The 18,729-nt window shown below is 40.4% G+C and overlaps 1 protein-coding gene across 2 annotated transcripts in view; it reads left to right on the forward strand.

Annotated features, from left to right (window-relative positions):
• The first annotated feature begins 17,010 nt into the window (after positions 1–17,010).
• The window catches only part of LOC137240637 (uncharacterized), a 173,859-nt gene continuing 172,140 nt past the window's right edge, over positions 17,011–18,729 (forward strand). For both annotated transcript variants that reach the window (XM_067767136.1, XM_067767137.1), the window contains exon 1: positions 17,011–17,150. The gene's annotated coding sequence lies outside the window, so the exon portion shown is untranslated. The remainder of the gene's footprint in view (positions 17,151–18,729) is intronic.

Raw genomic sequence — 18,729 nt, forward strand, 5'->3', positions numbered from 1 at the left:
AACACAAAAAACCTGATTATTTAGTAAATAATAAACCTAGAATGTTGATATTTGACGCGTGGACTGATATTGAGACTCTTGATAAAAATCTGAAAAAAAAATTTTTTAAATGGGCGTGGCACCGCCCACTTGTGGTAAAATAATTTTACAAATATTATTAATCATAAATCAAAAATCGTTAATCCTATCGTAACAAAATTTTGGCAGAGAGGTTGCCTTTACTATAAGGAATACTTTGAAGAAAAATTAACGGAATCGATTAAGGACCACGCCCACTTTTATATAAAAGATTTTTAAACGGGTCGTGGACATATAAAATAAGTTATATCTTTGCAAAAAAGAGCTCTATCAATGGTATTTCATTTTCCAAGTGGATTTATAACAATAAATAGGAAAAACTTCAAATTTTAAGAAATTGTTGTGGAACCGCCCCTTTTATGACTAAGCAATTTTCTATGTCTCGGGCGTCATAACTTGAAGAAAAATTAACAGATCATAATAAAATTGGGTACATAGATTTTCCCTATAGCAAGAAATATTAAAAAAAAAATGGACGAGATCGGTTAAAGACCACGGCAAGTTTAAAATGGTCGTAGACTAGAATAATAAGGTATAACTTAGCAAAAATAGTTTTGAATCAATGATATTTCACTTATAAAGTTTTATTGTAAGAGGAAATGGGGAAACATTTTTTAAATGGACAGTGCCATGTTTTATATAGAAAAGTAATTTATCTGAAATGAAATGTACAATTGAAGCTCACGCTGAGTATATAATGTTCGGTTACACCCGAACTTAGACACCTTTACTTGTTTCTACTATATATGTACTTATGTATTTCTTCTTCATCTTCATGATTTTAGTAATCTTCTGATTCGTTGAAATGAAGATCGCTGCTTTACTCATTTTATTTGCTTTTTGCTTTTATGACTCCATAGGTAATGTTGTTTTTGCACTATGTAATACTTTCCGTTTCTTCGTACATATCTACAGCCAATATGATGTCTGCTGGCATGTAGCGAACTCGTGCAATAAACACTTTCTGTTTTTGTTGTCTATACATTTGTAGATATGTATACACCCGTCAAAAAATGTTGTAATTTTTTTTTTCAAATAGGGACTTAGAAACGTGCTAGATTTCCACGCAAATATTGAAACGTTTTTGTCTTGCATGAGGCACACATTTTTTTCAAGTTTAGTTTGGAGACAAATGCGTTTCGGCGTTATGCCATCTTCAGTGTAATTTTTTGTTCCCTCGACATTAATAATTGATGTATATTTGAACAATTTAACGTGATCCCTTGCCAAATTTGGTTTTGGACACATATCACTTCGGAGTTAGCCCATCTTCACTTTAATTTTTCGAGAGAATGTAAAATTGCACTGAAGATGACACACTTCTGAAACCAGTTTATCTCCCTATCCTAAAATCAACAAAAGAAAGTAAATGAATTTTTATATGAGGTTGTCTGCGGCCACCGTGGTGTGATGGTAGCGTGCTCCGCCTACCACACCGTATGCCCTGGGTTCACACCCCGGGCAAAGCAACATCAAAATTTTAGAAATAAGGTTTTTCAATTAGAAGAAAATTTTTCTAAGCGGGGTCGCCACTCTGCAGTGTCTGGCAAGCGCTCCGAGTGTATTTCTGCCATGAAAAGCTCTCAGTGAAAACTCATCTGCCTTGCAGATGCCGTTCGGGGTCGGCATAAAACATGTAGGTCCCGTCCTGCCAATTTTTGGTTTTGGACACATATCACTTCGGAGTTAAGCCATCTTCACTTTAATTTTTCGAGAGAATGTGAAATTTCACTGAAGATGGCACACTTATGAAACCGGTTTATCTCTCTAATGTAAAATCAACAAAAGGAAGTAAATGAGTTAAATATAAGGTTGTCTCGCCGAAAGAGGGACTCATCAAGACGGATTAAGCCGTTTGAACAAAAGTGCACATATCCAGTATTTTTTGAGAAACTGATGCTTCCAGTACACATGACCTTACCAGGCAAGACTTCAGCCTTAATACGCATGATTTATTTCACTATGTTCGAATAAAACATCAAGTCAAAGATTGTCTTCAAAGAGGGTTATACTGCCGAGTAGGGAGCTTATCATATTTCGAAAAATTTTCTTCTTGAAAAAGGCCAATGAGTTAACAAAGGAGCGTGCAGCACTCGATGAATCGACGGTAGGCATTCCAATCCATTTGGGCGAAATCAAAAAGGGAAGTTACATACGATCCACAAGCAGGAAAGACGTGGAAAGAAACTTGGGGCTACAAAATGTCTAAGATCATGCGCAGTCCCTAAGATGTAAGACCCCCAAGATTGCTCACATCTCTAAGAAGAAAATACTTTAAGATCACGATAGGTATACTAACTGGACACTGCCTTCTTCACAGGCTTACAAATTAGCCTTCGTCAATAACAGCAAATGTAGAAAGTGAGAGCTGCATGAAGAAACGGTTGCGTACGTCGTGTGTTCTTGTCCTGCGATCGTCAAGTCAAGGCTCCAGCTATTATGGGCGGCAGAGTTTTCCAGATCTCAAGGCAGCAATTAAACTGGGTCCTAGAAAACTGCTAGTATTTGCCAAGACCACGGAGTTATTCTATAACATAAATCTTGGTAACTACTTGGGGTTTTCCGTTTGGTCGTCAAACAAATTCTTGTAACACTATGAACACATGCAGTCTATTTGAGGTCTTTATTCACCGTCCAGTTCAACCTGACCAAACATTCACCTTGAAAATCTTTAGAAACGCACTTTTGGAGACTTTATTTGAAGAATGTCCTATCAGACATATTTTGATGTAAGATAAGATGTTTGTGAAAGGATACTAAGATAGCGCGTTCTCTAACAGGTTCTGAGCTAAATAATTAATATAGAGCGGTAAACGACTCACACAATAAAGAATTAAAATTGAAACTCCTTATAGTCGTTTATATATATTTGGTTCTGAGCTATTGAAAAATATTCTGATAGCGCTTTGTCGACCTGGTAGCAGAGATATGGTGATATTCCAAACAGCCATCGATATATGCCTTATGTAAAGTACCTGACTTTTTGGTGGCTTGCTATGCAGATATGTATGGATGTTTATTGTGTAATTTATAATAAGACGATTATTTGCCGCCGAGTCTCGAATTGACAACAACACATTTCAATGCCTTAACTTTGACTCTACACCTCTAATACACGCACAAAGGAAGCACCTATGCACACACCATCAAACAAATATTTTGCAAAGCAGGGGCGTAGCCAAGATTTAAGTATGGATGAATTAGTAATCCATATATGTACATATACATTAGTAGGGGTGTAGTGGAGCATCGATTCAAATTTCGATACGTCGATTCAAATTTCGATACGTCGGATGTTCCAATTGACTTAGACTTCCGACTACTTGAAGCCTATATATAACGACAGTGAAGTATCTATAACGAAAGTCGATCAGTTAAAACTTTAACAGAAAACCATAAAAATCCCAAAGTACGTCCCAGCATTGCACACAGTGTCGTTAAGGTTTTCTTCACGCTCTCTTTCAATTTGAGTTTCCAGTGTGTTTCACCTGGCAAACAAAACCATCCCTCCTCTCCACATTGGCAGTCAATCCGACGCCAGATGTTTAGGCATCAAATAAGCATTGGAGATCTAATAGTAGGAATTTACTTCCTTTATTTGGGAATCAGCATTAAGACAAATAACAACATCAGCTTTTAAGTCCAGCAAAGAATCCCTCTTGCTAATAAATGCTACTTTGAGCTAATTATGATATTCAAAAGTAAATTCCTATCTCGGCAAACGAGAATCGTCCTCTATAAGTCACTTGTCGTAGCCGTCTTTTGATATGGTGCAGAGGCATGGACCATGACAACATCAGATGAGGAGGCTCCGGGAATGTTACAGAGAAAAGTTCCTCGAAAAATGTATGAGCCTCTACGCGTCGCTGGGGGAAACTACCGTAAAAGACTTAATATTGAGCTGTATAAACTTTACGCAGACATCAACATAGTCCAGAAAATTAAAATAAAGCGACTACGCTGGCTAGGTCATCCAATGCGAATGAAAGATGGTTCTACGGCTAGAAAAGTATTCTTATTGGAACCCGCCTATGGAAGCAGAAGAAGAGGGCGGCCCCAACTCCGCTGGAAGGCCGAGATGAAAAACGATTTAGAGTCTCTTGGTGTGACCAATTGGCACCTTAACCCAACAAAATGTGAAAAGCGACAGCAGAAGAGGTGATTTCGTGGACTTTTATAGCTTCTATTGCGAACTAATCTTCCTGCAACTCAACGTCCTGCTCATAAATCTTGTTAGTTCAGTTATAAGATATGCTTTTCATGTACTATGTTCCCACAAATTTCGCCACGGGTAGAAGAGGTGGACAATTAGGTTTGAGACGATATGAATTGCGTTGGCAACCCCCAGAAAGGGTTGCGCCACACAACGCCTTTAATCATTATGCCTCTGTCGATTTTGCGAGTTGGTGGGTTATACTGCTACGACTTGCGACTTAATGTTATATAGCATTCGATGCGTCTTTTGTCGAAGAGCGGCATGATTTTTTAAGACGTCCTTCTGGAGTCACATAGGTATCTGTCACATTTGCCTTAGGCAAAATTTGACAAGAGTGGTAAGAATGTGAGGCTTTCACGTAGACTCTCCCGGCAAAACATTACAGAAGACCTCCTCCATAATATAGTTTATGGAAGCAATAAACATAAGCATGGCGGCTCAGTCAGCCGTCTGCTCGCCTTCCACACAGAAGAACCTGGGTTCAAGACTGGAAAAATAAACATCTAAATCTTCAAAAAAGGTTTTCTAAGCAGGGTCGTCTGACAGCAGTAGTTTCTCACATACTTTGACTGTATATCTGCCATGAAAATCTTTTCAGCGAAAATTCATTTGCTTGCAGATCCCGATCCCGTGTGGTGTTGGCATTAAACATGTAGGTCCCGTCCCTCCAAGCAGAGGAAAAAATTCGAAAAGAGCGCGACGCAAATTGAAGGGAAAGTCGGCAAGCTTTATATTAATTTTTTATGTAATACAAACGTTTGTTTAGTCGAGTGTGGGGCAGCGACCCAACTTTTCTACTTTTATATACGCCCATGTAAAAACCAGCACAGCAAGACACAACTAAATGTCGTTGTAGCGTATATTACGTCGCACTGCACTTTATCAGCGAGCACATTAGCCCCAAGTAACACACACACAAGCGCTTTGTTGTTTTATAAATTTACGTTCGCCACGCCAAGTACCGACGGTCGCTCATTGCTACTTCATTGTTTATTTTCTACATTTATATTAGTGTGGCTTTTTTTGTTGTTGTGTGTGTCTCTGCATATTTATAATTATTATTATTATTAGTACTGTTGTAGTTGTTGTTGATTTTATTGCTCTTTACCTCAGACATTCATTTTCCTTTCTTTTCATTCGCTGATTCGACATCTATGAAGCGGGCGGGTCTTCTCTTTATACATAACATCGGTTAAAACACGACGGCCACGACGATGTGTGACGGCCTCAACTCCGCCGACTCAAACGTTTATACTATATGGCAGATGTGTACGTATGTTTGTTTGTTTGTATGAATGTATATACGTATTGCCCACTTGACTTTGGCCAATTATGTACATCTTGTATGCGCGCACTTTACTTGGCTGCTACTCACTGCCTAGCTCGGTCTCGTCGGTGGCGTCATTTTGCCACCGCCCTCACTGAGCTCGCGCAACGAAGCTCAATTCCGCATCATCCATCCACCATGAAGTCTTGTGACGACTTTGCTTAATACTTGCTGAGTATTCAAACACTGCCACTTATGCGCAAGTCGAGGGAGCGAGAGCATCTTGAAGCTTATTTAGTTGGTAGTGTGCGAGCAGGCAAAGGAAAGGAAGGTGACTTACAAGATATTGATTGTTTAACTAAAAGATGGAGTATATTTAATAGCTTGCTTAACACTAAAGCATATAATCAAACTTGTGATGAGCCTATACTTACAAGTAGCTAGGTAATCGGAGATGAAGCTATAAGTTTGGTAGATTCAAGCACATTAAGGTGGTTCAAAAAATATAATAAAAAATACCAAGCTAACAAGCCTATTTATTCATCCTGCCAATACTTCTTTTAGGGGAACTCACTACACACGACGAGCAGCGTACCGAGCGCTAACTAAGCTTCTTGGCATGAACTATGGACTTTCGGTATTTGGGTACTCCAGCATCCTTACCAACTTCGAATTTATCCCGACCACGGATACACTGAATGTGGTGTGCCGACAACTGATTCATTTGTGGACGTGAGCTCCTTGATTTCCTCGAGACAGAAATTAGCAGAGGGACCGAACTGTAGCAATGAGCCAGTTAACAGATTCGGGAATTAGTAGAAGTTGGAAGGGAAGATCGGGATGATCGGTGAAGTTTATTTGAGCAAATTGAAGTGGCTCGTCACTGCCGCGTCTCACAAACGCAGCTTGGCGCGATTATGGATGCGGTGGTTCAGATGTTATCCAGTGCTACTACGGTTAGAGCAGGTAACACTTACTCGAACAAGCAGTGCGACTTAAACTCCTGCGCTCGGCTGTAGTGCGTACTAAGGTGTTTAGGGAGTGCCTAACCTCGCTTGAGTATGCATTTATGTAATTAACTTGAATAATCATGGTTCCTTGAGGTAAAGTCCTACCTCACTCCTATCACTAGTACGTGGTCCATGGTCCAATTGTATACGAATTGGATATATGAAGCTTCAGATAAGCGTGTTACCTCTAGTCTGATTTCCAACAGATGCAGAAGCATACACTCAGCAGGCAGTATCCCCAGGAGTGTAGCCAAGTCTTTTTGACCGGAAGTCAGTGGCCGGCCTGCTGAAATCTTAGGCTTTCATTTTTAGTTGGTGGCGGTTTTCGGACCAGGCGCTTTCGAATGGTAGTCCATGCGGTATATTTCAGTGCAATACAGAGCTGGAGATTTTCACTACTAGAAAAAACTTCAAAATCGACTAGTAATCTATGGCCAGTTAACAATGGACTCTCTATGATAGTAGCCCTTCTGAAACCTAAGATTAACGGGAAGCTGCAAATAAAGCATAAACTCAAACGAGAATGTCGTATTTTCTAGGCAAAGCTCTTCACATTGGTGTACAAGTCCGTGAATCGCCGATCTTAGCCTACGGAGCTCTTATGCTGTGTATAGTAGTCGTAGCCAGCAACATGAGATAAAAACTATCCGATCCTCGTGTCTACTTAGAATGATTGCAATGTGGTGAACTCGTACGGAGACTCCACACTTAAGTTTTCACGAGCGTATCCAAATGACCTGTCACTTTAACGAATGTGCCTTCATCCGAAGTGTTCAGCTATTAATTGGTCATGCATTACATAGTACAGATAGTTCCAGTATTAGGGTTGATAACTAAGTGCCTTTGCAGGGCTCTGCGACCACCAGCGATATCATCGATGCTGGTGAGTCGACATAGTCTTTCTTTGTTCTATGTAACATAGAAGGAAGCGAGATTAACGATGAGCTAGCTCGGCGCGTATTCGTTCTTGAGGTCGATGGTGCGAAAGAGGTTTTTCAATACAGAGTTTTACTTATAACAGGCCTGCCTGGCTTTCTCGGAGGTGCCAAAGGGAGTTAACACTAAGACTCCGGCTTTTCCCCAGAAGATGAGTGATGTGGCAAAGCAGTTACTGACTGTGGCGCTAGTGGATCGTAGCAGTCCTTTCGGACAGATGACTACTGAAAGGTGGAGATCTGTAGGAATGTAACTTATTAGCTTAATATTTAAGATGATGCGGGAACGACCAAGTAAGCCCCTTCCAACCTTTGATTCGGGGGATGGTATAATGGTGTGAAGATGATAGCGTGCGACAACTTCGCGAGCTTGCGGTGGCTGGAGGAAGTGGTGCCAAACATCCAAAGCCAAGGCACGGACGTGCGGTTTGAGATGGTGGATAAAGCACAAATCCCCACGGTACCAAAAGTTAAGGTATGGATACCATGCGTGATGAAGTCGGAGGATAGACTGCAACTTCTGCAGAAACGGAATACGGAGGAAGGTCAGTTCTACATCTTCCAAATAAACAAGCAGGCGGAGAATATATTGCACACGCAGCTTGGAAAATGTCCTTTGGTACAGGCAAAATTTATATGCGACTCAGGAAAAGAAATCCCGAGGATAAAAATCCTAACACGCTGGAAGTGGGCGAAGTCGAAAAGGACCCCAAAAGCCTAAGGAAAAAAGGCAGGTGGGGTAGCCGACGTCACCACGAAGGGGTTAGAAGAGCACCAACAGCCAGATGGGGCTGTGAGTCGCACAGAGGAACACCCGGCACAACAGTTACAAGAGGCTGAAGGGGGCTTCGTATACTCTAAACCAAAAGGGCAAGGGGAGGACGACGACGTTACGACGAAGGTGCTGGAGGGGGACGAACAGCCTAATGGTGCTGCGTGTCCTACAGATAAACCTCCAATACAGTAAAGTGGCGTCGAGCGAACTCCTCCTAACCTTTGAGGAGGGTTCTTTGACGTGGCGCTGATCCAGGAGCCGTGGCTCTCAGCGGGAGGAAAGGTTTCTGGACTTAGCGAGCGCGTATTTGGCATTTACTATACGCAAACGGAAGGATGGGTGCGAGCTGTAGTAATGGTAAGGAAACAGCTGCATTCATATAAATAAATAAATGTAAGGCGCGAACCTCCGAAGAGATCTAAGGCCGAACTTCTCTTCCAATTTGCGTCGTGCTCCTCTTGATTTTCCCTACAAATTGGCCGGACGGGACCTACATGTTTTATGCCGACTCCGAACGGCATCTGCAAGGCACTGAGAGCTTTTCATGGCAGAAATACACCCGGAGCGCTTGCCAAACACTGCCGAGGGGCGACCCGCTTAAAAAAATTTTCTTCTAATTTAAAAACCTTATTTCTAAAATGTTTGATGTTGCTTTGCCCGGGGTGCGAACCCGGGGCATACGGTATGGTAGGTGGAGCACGCTACCATCACACCACGGTGGCCGCCGCTGCTTTCATATATGCTGCCTAATTACACTACTGAGGATCTCGTAGTGGTGGCGAGGAGAGAATCGGGACAGGGATAAGCATACATCTATATTGCGTCCCAGGGCATATGGGAATAGATGGGAATGAAAAAGCGGATGAACTAGCTAAAAAGGGTGCATCCCTTGAAGCTTGCTCCGTAGACGTCCCAATTAGACTGGGCGGAATTAAGCGAAGGCGAGAGGTGCACATGATCGACCAAACAGGAAAGGCGTGGGTTCAAGCGCGGGGCTGTAAATTGTCGAAGATTAAGTGCAGGTCTTACAACTTTAGATTAACAAAGTTGCTTCTATCATTAACAACAGAGGACTGTAGACTCATGATGGGTATTCTGACTGGACACTGCCTTCTGGCGTCACATGCCTTTAAATTAGGCTTAGTCAGTGATAGCAGATGTAGGAAGTGAGGGCTGTAGGAGAAAACGGTCGAGCACGTTCTGTGCTCTTGCCCTGCGTTTACCAGGCTAAGACTCCAGCTATTAGGAGTGATACAGCTGTCAGATCTAGAAGCAGCAAGTGGTTTAAATCCTAGGAAGCCTCTAGTATTTGCCAAGAGCGCGGAGTTATTTTTTAACATAGGTCCTGGTTTGTGATAGGGTTTTTCAGTTTGGTCGTTAAAACAAACTTCTGGTAACACTACGGACTTATTCAGTCTATGTGAGGTCCTCATGGACCGGCCAGTTCAATCTAACCAACCTAACCTAACAGGCCTGCATTAAAATAAATGGAGTTCAAATTGCCAACAAAAGCCCCTATGGACCAAGTGGGCAATTGGGAAGTGAAATTGTGTCTGGGTAAACGAAATCTTACTTACTGAATTGGCGCTTAACCATTTAAACGGTTATGGCCGTCCAACAAAGCGCGCCAGTCGCTTCTTCGCTCTGCTAACTGGTGCCAGTTGGTCACACCAAGGAAGTTTAAACCGCTTTTCACATGGTCCTTCCAGCGGAGTGGCGGCCGCCCTCTTCCTCTGCTTCCAGGTGAGTTACGATAAAATATTTTCTTAGTCGGCGCGTCATCTTTCATTCGCATAACATGGCCTAGCCAGCGTAGCCGCTGCGTTTGATTCGTTGGACAATGTTGATGTCTGCGTAGAGCTCGTATAGCTCATCATTAAATCCTCTTCGGTACTCGCCATCACCTACGCTTAGAGGCACGTAAACCAAATCAATATTTATAAATATCTTTTCAATCCTACGTTGTTATGTGGTACGGAAGCCTGTACCCTGATAACATCTCGTGAATCCCCACGGGAATTAATCTAAGTAAAAGATATTCACAAAATGTATGGACGTACATAGTTCTTTTGGCGATGGAGAGTACCATCGAAGATTTAATGATGATCTCCATGAGCATTAGGCTGACATTAACATAGTTCAGCGCGCTGAAACCCAGAGTCAAAGTTGCAGTTGTAATCTTCTGAGGAAGAAGAAGCGGTGGAGGAACTACTAAATAAAAATGTTGAAAGATCCATGTAGATTTCTCAGAACCTATGGATATTAGGCATCTCTAATTTTTTAACTAATCGAGATGTAAAAATTGGTGCATAATCCCTCTCGGATCTAATTGGAGTCAGTTAGAACCCGACAAAGCAACTATCGTTGAAGCTCTGGTAGGTATTTAAAGTTATATTTGAAGACTGATCTTGGAACTATGTTGAAGCTCTTTTTAGCTTCTCTTACAGATCAATTTCGCAAATATTAAATTTGTAAAGACAATGTTTCGAGCTGAAGACTCCTAGAATATTAGTGAAACAAGCACTTATTAAACCATACATCATTTGTTAACCACGTCGCAGATCTGTATTCAAGCATATTGCGCGTCAGCCACAAGCCCGTCGCGAGTTGCCCATGATACAAGCTCTTCTGGATGAAAGAAATTGTACTCAATCATATAAAAAACTGTGTCACGTGAGGATGCGGCGTCTAACGGTTGCGCATTGAGCTCAAGTAAAAATACATGTGATCGCTACTGATCTTCTTTGATTTTTCCACTAAAAACCCTGCAGAAAAATTGGGAGATTGTATGAAAAATTAAGTTTGTTGCTCAATGGGAACTCTCTCAAAAAAATTTTCGAGCCTCCAATTATCTTTCACCACATTTTAAATTTCAAATTTCTTGCCGACCGGGAATTATTTAAGAGCCAATCCCACGATTCCAAATCTCGTATTCATTTTGTAATTATCTCAACCAGTGGTTCATCTAGCAGAAATTGTTTCTCCTGTTTTTAAAGTATCTCGATCCCATGGCTTCTAGAAGTGTTTTTATCACAAATATTGCAAATTAATAGGGCTCTAAGCTAAGACCAAAGTTTCATGCACGATTTTTTAGATATCAAGAACCCTGCGCCACCTAGCGAAAATGTTTTTCTCTCATGTTGCATTCCCATCGATACTGTTTCTTTACTGCTCTTTTTTGAGAAAGGTGAGACAGTTGAGCCTTTGCTGTTTTCTTGGCGTTTTTCTCACCTTCGATAGAAACAGGTATGAATCTTTGGGTCAGCAGTGTAACCTTTGGCTTTATTGTTATTCCTCCTTGAGTGGGAGCACCTAAGATCGCCTCTCTTCCACTTCGCTAATACGTAATAATCATAATAAGTAAATTAATGTGACGAGCATTATGGGTATGCTCACATCAGCCCTCTATTATCACAATTACTCATATTATATTCTGTTGACAAATCGTGTCCAAGTAAACCCCATTTATGAATTGAAGGCTAACAAACTCTGGCTTTTAATGGAATATGCTGCTATCACGAGCGGCTTTAATAGATTCAGAGTTCTCTCCAACTGCGATAGATGTTTTAGTGGATAATTTACTCTGCCATGTAGTACTAGCCGGAAAGAGATGGGAACTCTCGCCAGGAGTAGTACAATGACTTCATGAGATGGTAGTCAAACCGATTCTGCTCTATGAGATCTTTTCTCAAGAGCTAAATGTAAGCCACAAGTTAAAGTTGGCTGATCACTTGATAACTGCAGCGTTTTCCAAGCGGAAGTTGCTGCGATTAAGGATGCGGTGGATGGAATGATATCCAGTGCTACTACGGTTAGAGCTTTTAAGCGGCTATCAATGCCTTGAGTTCAACTACAGTGCGATCGAGGGTGGTCTGTGAGTGCCTGACCTCGCTTGCGATTGTATCGAACTATTTTATAATTAAGATTATCTGGGTTCTGGGCCATAGTGTTCTCCCGGACAACTGTCGAGCGGATTTCATAGTCCGCATCGGTACAACTGAATGGATGTAGATAACTGTAGGAATTTCGGGATTCCGCTTGCCACCTGTGGTTTGCTCCTCCATAGTTGGGCCTCGATTCAGCTCAGCAAACGTTGGGCGGACACAGCCTCTTGCAGGGTAGCAAGATCTTTCTGGCCGAAAGTGAATGACAGGAGGTCTGCCGAAATAATTGGACATTCATGTCGTCGAAGTGAGCTGCCCCTATCAGGGCAGCTACCACCTAACCTAAATTAACCTAGTACTACCCCTCAAATGTCATGGCCTTTAAGAAACAAGAGTAGGGCGGAAGCACTTGACGGCCTTGGGCTTCCATTTTTTGAGATAGGCAAGTAGCTTAAGCAGTTAGGAGAGGGTATTACTAAATTATAAATCAAGTAGACCAGCCGATATATTTGGTATATTTGATATTCTGCGCAAACGAGAAAAACTGCAATCAGTTCTCCAGGCTCAAGAAAATCTACAGCTTGGACTTTTTTAATTGGACTGTCAATTAAAAATTCAAGCCCTGAGCTAAACCGGTCGGCGACTGCCGCACCCCGTTCGCTGAAGCATTTGTGGGTTCAATACTATTATCTGGGTGCGAGTACAATCCGGCACCACTGCCAACTGTCACACGCATATGTTTGCCCCAGCGATCACATGTGAATCGGAAATCGCAACCAGTAGGTATTTGGGAGTTCTGGCGGCTGTTCTTAGCCTAGCCCTTAACAGATGAGCTGAGAGCACTAAACCATTTAGTCAAGTTGTTATAAATCAGAAGTATCCAAGAAGATCCAAGATGTACTAAGGGGAACATTTCTTTGTGAAACTGAGTAAGGCCACTTCCTCAACTCTTGCCGTGATCTTGCTATGTAGCTGTTGGCTCCAAAGACATGATGGAAAGGATATTATACAGCACTTTAACTGCTACTGAGTTTTTACTTGGACAGTTTCACCCAGATAGTTAGACACCAACGAACATAAGGGCAGCTGACGTGGACGCCAGTAAGTAAGCTACAGTAGTAAGCTACTGAAATCCACAATTTTGAAGGTTTGACATACAAACATTTAGTCTAGCGTTGTTGAATGATATTACCCGCTTACCTGTCAAAGTCGGAGTCTGAGTCGAAGGCTTCATTACATATGGGTCATTATTATCATTACTTCTATGCTTTTTAGCATAAAAACTGTCATCCCTTTAGGCAGTGAGCAATTAAGGTATGCGAAGAAAGTGTTGCCCTTAATTTAAGAAAGCATAAAATCCGAAAATCTAAGAAATGTCAACTTTTCTGCAAATATTCCAAAAGCAACAATTGGCATAAATCTGCTTGTGGCGCTTAACAACGCGTTCCGCAAATGCAAATAATAAATCGCTTATCCAAACCTAACTAACAACCATTTCCATATGAGTTGATATGCCCGCCGCCAAGTGTCACTCGAATGGGCGCGCGTGTCCACATCCTTTTCGAATGGCGGAAAAACTAAAATATATAGTCATTGCTTACATTTCATTTCAGCCCAACAACGGTTATAGTTGTAGGTAGAGTTAGCGCTGGATGCACTGGTATGTGCACTAGATTTTACCGTTCATTGGCATACGAAGCGCTTCTGTTATTTGCTGACGAGCCTAAAGTGAAGGTTATATGCTATATACATATATGTATGTATGTATGTGTGTGTGCATACAAATGACATGCAAGCCATGTTTAACTGTTCAACTGTCACTGTCCAGTTATTTGTGATTTGATCGATTTCGTGCAATGCGACGCTTTGAACGCTTTCCAAATGCTCGCGCGCATTCGTTTACCAAACTTAGAAAACACGACAGAAAGCTTACATTTGTATTTCGTTTCATATGTGTGTAGGTAGTTTTATGTGTGTGTGTGTAAAAGCCGTGACACTTTGCTCTACTTGGCCACACTTGCATGTTCAACCACCATCACCAGCCGTCACTTTGGTTTTTGGCGCGCATAGCCTGTTTTGAACTAAATTGAATTGACGTGGCATAGTCTGAGGATTGATAGGGAATCTGCACGAGAAGATCCTCAGCCAACAAGCTGCATAGCGTATACATACATGCACATGCATGTGCAATGTGACGGCTGATCCGTAAAGGTATCTACTTAGAGTTACAGAGTTGACAGCTAGCTAAGACTGACTGCAGTTCAAACAAGCGCGCAGACTCGCGCGCATAGTTACAAACAAGCAAACATTGCACTCCAATTTTGAAATGTCAAAAGTCCATTTCGGAAAAAGATTCAGCCGCAAAGTAGACCAGTAGCAACCATCGGAGCCTATGAAGTACTTCAATGACTCGTATAAGCTTTTCTGCATCAGGCACTGCCACCGCCTTTGGTAAAAAAAAAAAAAAACAAATTGTACGGTCAGTCATACGCCTCTTTATTTTGCACGAACGGCTGCTGGTCTTAAGTACTTGTAAGGTTTTTCACTTAGCGCAGAATTGAAAGGAGTAGCGTAATTCGATTTTCAGTCTCATACGCCAAGCGGCATTACGCGACTTTCCGCAAACGCGCTGTGTCATCTTGCGAACGCATTAAGTTTACTACAACTTACCAGCAAGAAGTCCGCAAGCAGACTGTGTCTCAGTTTTTGTTCAGAAGTAATCAAAATTTGGTAAACTCTTGCGCATCCACTAAAGACGTGTTCTTAGATTTGATTCTTTATTTTTAACCACCTCACAAGTCAACAGAGAGCGAGAGTGTACGTTTAAGTCACGAAAAAACAAAAAAATAACCAACACGCGGAGCAGTAACCCTCTTGCGCCAACTTCACTTTTGTTTGCAACGAATTTTGCGTCGCGAATCCAAAACTTGTGAGCCGTGCGCTATTGGCCACATCGGCAAACAACCAATGCCGTTATAAGTTAAATGATTCAGGCTCTTCGTAGTAGATGCAAAGCATGGCGCAACGATACAAGGTGGCAGCATGGAACAGCTGATTATAAACTTTTTTTATTTGATTTGATACATCAACTTCCGGCGCAGTACGATTTGGACATTTGTCCATCGAATTTACAAAAACAAAGTACATGGAATTTTAATTTATGTTTGTAGGTATGTCACCATGCTGCCACCTTGTATCATTCCGCTATGATGCAAAGAGTGAACGAACGGTGAGAACGAGTTGGAGAGTACTTATGCGAGCGCGCGATAACAGACTTGTTTGCTTGTGGAACGTATGAGCGAGTTTTGCACGTGAGCGCTATTAACGACTCAATCGAGCAACACTTACCTCTTACCTGTACGGAAGATACTCCACCCAAATTTCAGACAAAGTTGCAGACTAAAGCGACGTTGCAGTTAATGGCAATAACGTTTGCGTCAATTCAGCAGCCGACTGCGGGATTCATTCAATAAATTCCTCTGCCGCTGCTTCTCCAACTCTACTTTGGAAGAGCCGTACTTGGCGTGTGGCGCATTAATGTATGTATTTTGTTACAGTTGTTCGTCTGCTTCCTCTGCGCGTATGTATTCATGTATGTAGGTGTTGTTGTAGAAGAAATTCAACGACTCAGCTGACGTTGCTCTAGCGCAACGATTTCATTCGATTTGTTTTTCCTGCTCTGCAATGGAAAATCGAGTTACCGCACTGGTGGCGCGTTGCTTCTGCTGGCATTTTGTTGTGATCTCGTTGATTTTCTTCATTTTCGTTTCGCTGGTTTGCGGTTTCTAAATGTTTTTGTCGTTGTTATTTTGAGATGACTGCCTTTTCGTCTGTTACATTCATTACCTTTGCTTGTTTGCCCAAACCCATTTGAGGGTAAACTGAAGCGTTAAGATCATTTCGTTTCCAGTATAGCAGCGCGTAGCTAAGAAGACTGATCGTGACGCGCGCGCCGTTTCTTAGTATTTAAAGATATATGTAACGCGCTAATCTATATATGTAGGTTCAGACTATGATTCAAACGGTATTTTTACGACAAACTATACCTCGTAGTCCATTGCGCTTAAGGCTGTGGGGGAATTTGTAAGTGCTATGTGATATATTTTGCTTAAGAGCTGGTATCGATCGATTCAAAATAAAAAAGAAAACAAAGTATTGCACTTTGTGCAAAGGGTTTCTAAAAGAAGAAGAAGCATTATTATTATTTCAAATGCAACCGCAAAATCGAGTATAATTCGAGTCAAATCATCTTTGCGCGCTGATCGCATTTGAACTGAGCAAAATGCGCGCTAGTGTGCTCAACTCGGCTAACTGATCTCCAACTTTGCGTCGTTGTATTGGTATATGGCGCTAACGTCAGCAGTCGACTGAATTGGAGTAAAAATCAATAGAAGTACAAACAGTAGCTGAGACACAGCGCGTTTACCATTCGATTGGTAATTGTGTTGTGTTACATTTCCCTCAATGTGTGGAGGGTTTGAGTGCTATTGCATATTCTTCCTCCTCCTCGTTTTTTTTTTCGTTTGAAAAGCCGTTACTGTCGTTAACTTAAACGCTGTATGTGTGTGTATGTGTGTTTATAACGTTGACTTGTTTATATGAATGCAGAGCAAGTTCGCCATAGTCGTCAGCGCGCTCGCCTGGTTTTCTGATCGCGTTACAATTGCAGCATCTCTGCGCGCGCTTGCTTTTTTCAAATAGTGAAGCTTTGTCGGCGTATGGTCTAAGCTGTTGCCGCTGTCGTTGTTATAGTCTAAGCGCGTTTGCGATGAGTTTGAAGAAAATGTAGGTACGTCGTTTATGGATTTTACGCGCGCGTCATCCAGTCAATAAGACGATCTCATACTTAACGGTTGTGTTTTTAGGTCGGTGTATGTCCGGTGGTCTGCAGGACCAAGATCGTACGAACTCAATGTGTGCGCGTTGTGTGTTGAATGAGTATTGTGCGCCTTATCGAATCTTCATCAACTAAATAGTGTACGATAGTAAGTCGGCGCGTTAAATCCTTCAGGGTTTATTGTGTGGTGCTACTAAGCGTATGAGTAAATTTCTTTATAGGCTCCACTAAAGAACACTTAGTAATATCCGTTTGATCTAGTTTTATCACGCGCTGTGACCTCTTGCAGTCCGCTGTCTGTGCGCGCGTATGATGCGCTATTAAGTTTATGGGACAGCGCGGGTAGTGATTGCACATATATAGATACATATTTACATAGATCAGTGAATAGAAAAAAAGATTGAAAATAAATTCTGCTATTATTAAAAATGATCATGGTTATGCTTTAAGTATCACATGACAACAAAAACAACAACAATAAGTAAATAAATACAATTGCCTATAAAAAGTGTAATGGCAATTTAAAAGAAGATTAATAATGAAAATTGCAACGAGTTAAAAAAATAAAACGTTTAAACAATTAAGGTGCTCGATAAATATTAATGAATAAAAAGCTTTTATGTTAATAAATAATGTAACTAAATAATATTTAATGTTCCGTTTTTAAGTGGAATCATTGCGTATGATTTATAGATATATGCAACAACTATTAATTATTAGTCAGAAGTGATAAAGGTGAAGCAATTGATTGGCAAAACATTCATACCTGCATGCTGTTGTAGTGATTGGAAATTGAAACTATTTATACGGCGTATAATAACTCTAGTGAATGATTATAAAATGTGACTAAATAAAGAAAGCAATCCGGATTTTTTATAAATAAATATATATTAAATTCAATTAAAATAAAATAAATAAAATTAAAAATAATGTTAATCAATTAAAATTAATAGAATATTAATCAAGTAATAGAGCCCAATAATTAGTCAAAGTCAAGCGAAAATACAACGAAATGAGTTTTGCTTTAGTCTGCACCAACTATCCGCAAATGAATTCAGTTTAACTAAATTACACTGAATTAAATAAATAAAAATTTTATTTAATTCGTATGAGTTAAGCTTGACTAAGTTTAACTACACTTCTGTGAATTGAAAAAAAAATTTTAATTAATTGAGCTAAACTAAATTAAACTTAACTTAAAAACTAAAATAAAATGAATTAAGGTAATTTAGCTTAACTAAAAACTAAACTAAACTTAAATAAATTAACATTATATTCAAATGAATCCAGCGTAACAAAACTATTCTATACTTGCCACAATTAAAAACAAAATAAATTCGAATTAAATTAGCTTAACTTAATTAAACTAAACTCAAATGAACTAAATTAATTATCCCATTCCCGGGAAAAAAATGCTTTGAAGAGATTTACAAGGTATAATCGAAACAGCTGTCGCCTTGTCCAACCTGATATCGCGGTTTTTTATTTTTTCCCGAATTATTAAATAAATTAATTTAAGTTATATAAATTAAAATTGTAATTAACTTAAATGAATTAAAGTTTACTTAATTAAACTGAATTCCACAAATTAAAAGTAAAATAAATTTAAATAAAATTAGCTTAACTAAAGTAAACTAAACTTTAACAAATTAAAGTTATTTCAAATGAATGGAAGTTACTTAACTTAAAAAATTTAAAAACAAAATAAACAAAACTGAATTGCACTT

The sequence above is a fragment of the Eurosta solidaginis genome, chromosome 2 (genome assembly GCF_040869045.1).
Source record: "Eurosta solidaginis isolate ZX-2024a chromosome 2, ASM4086904v1, whole genome shotgun sequence".
NCBI classification, from domain to species: domain Eukaryota; kingdom Metazoa; phylum Arthropoda; class Insecta; order Diptera; family Tephritidae; genus Eurosta; species Eurosta solidaginis.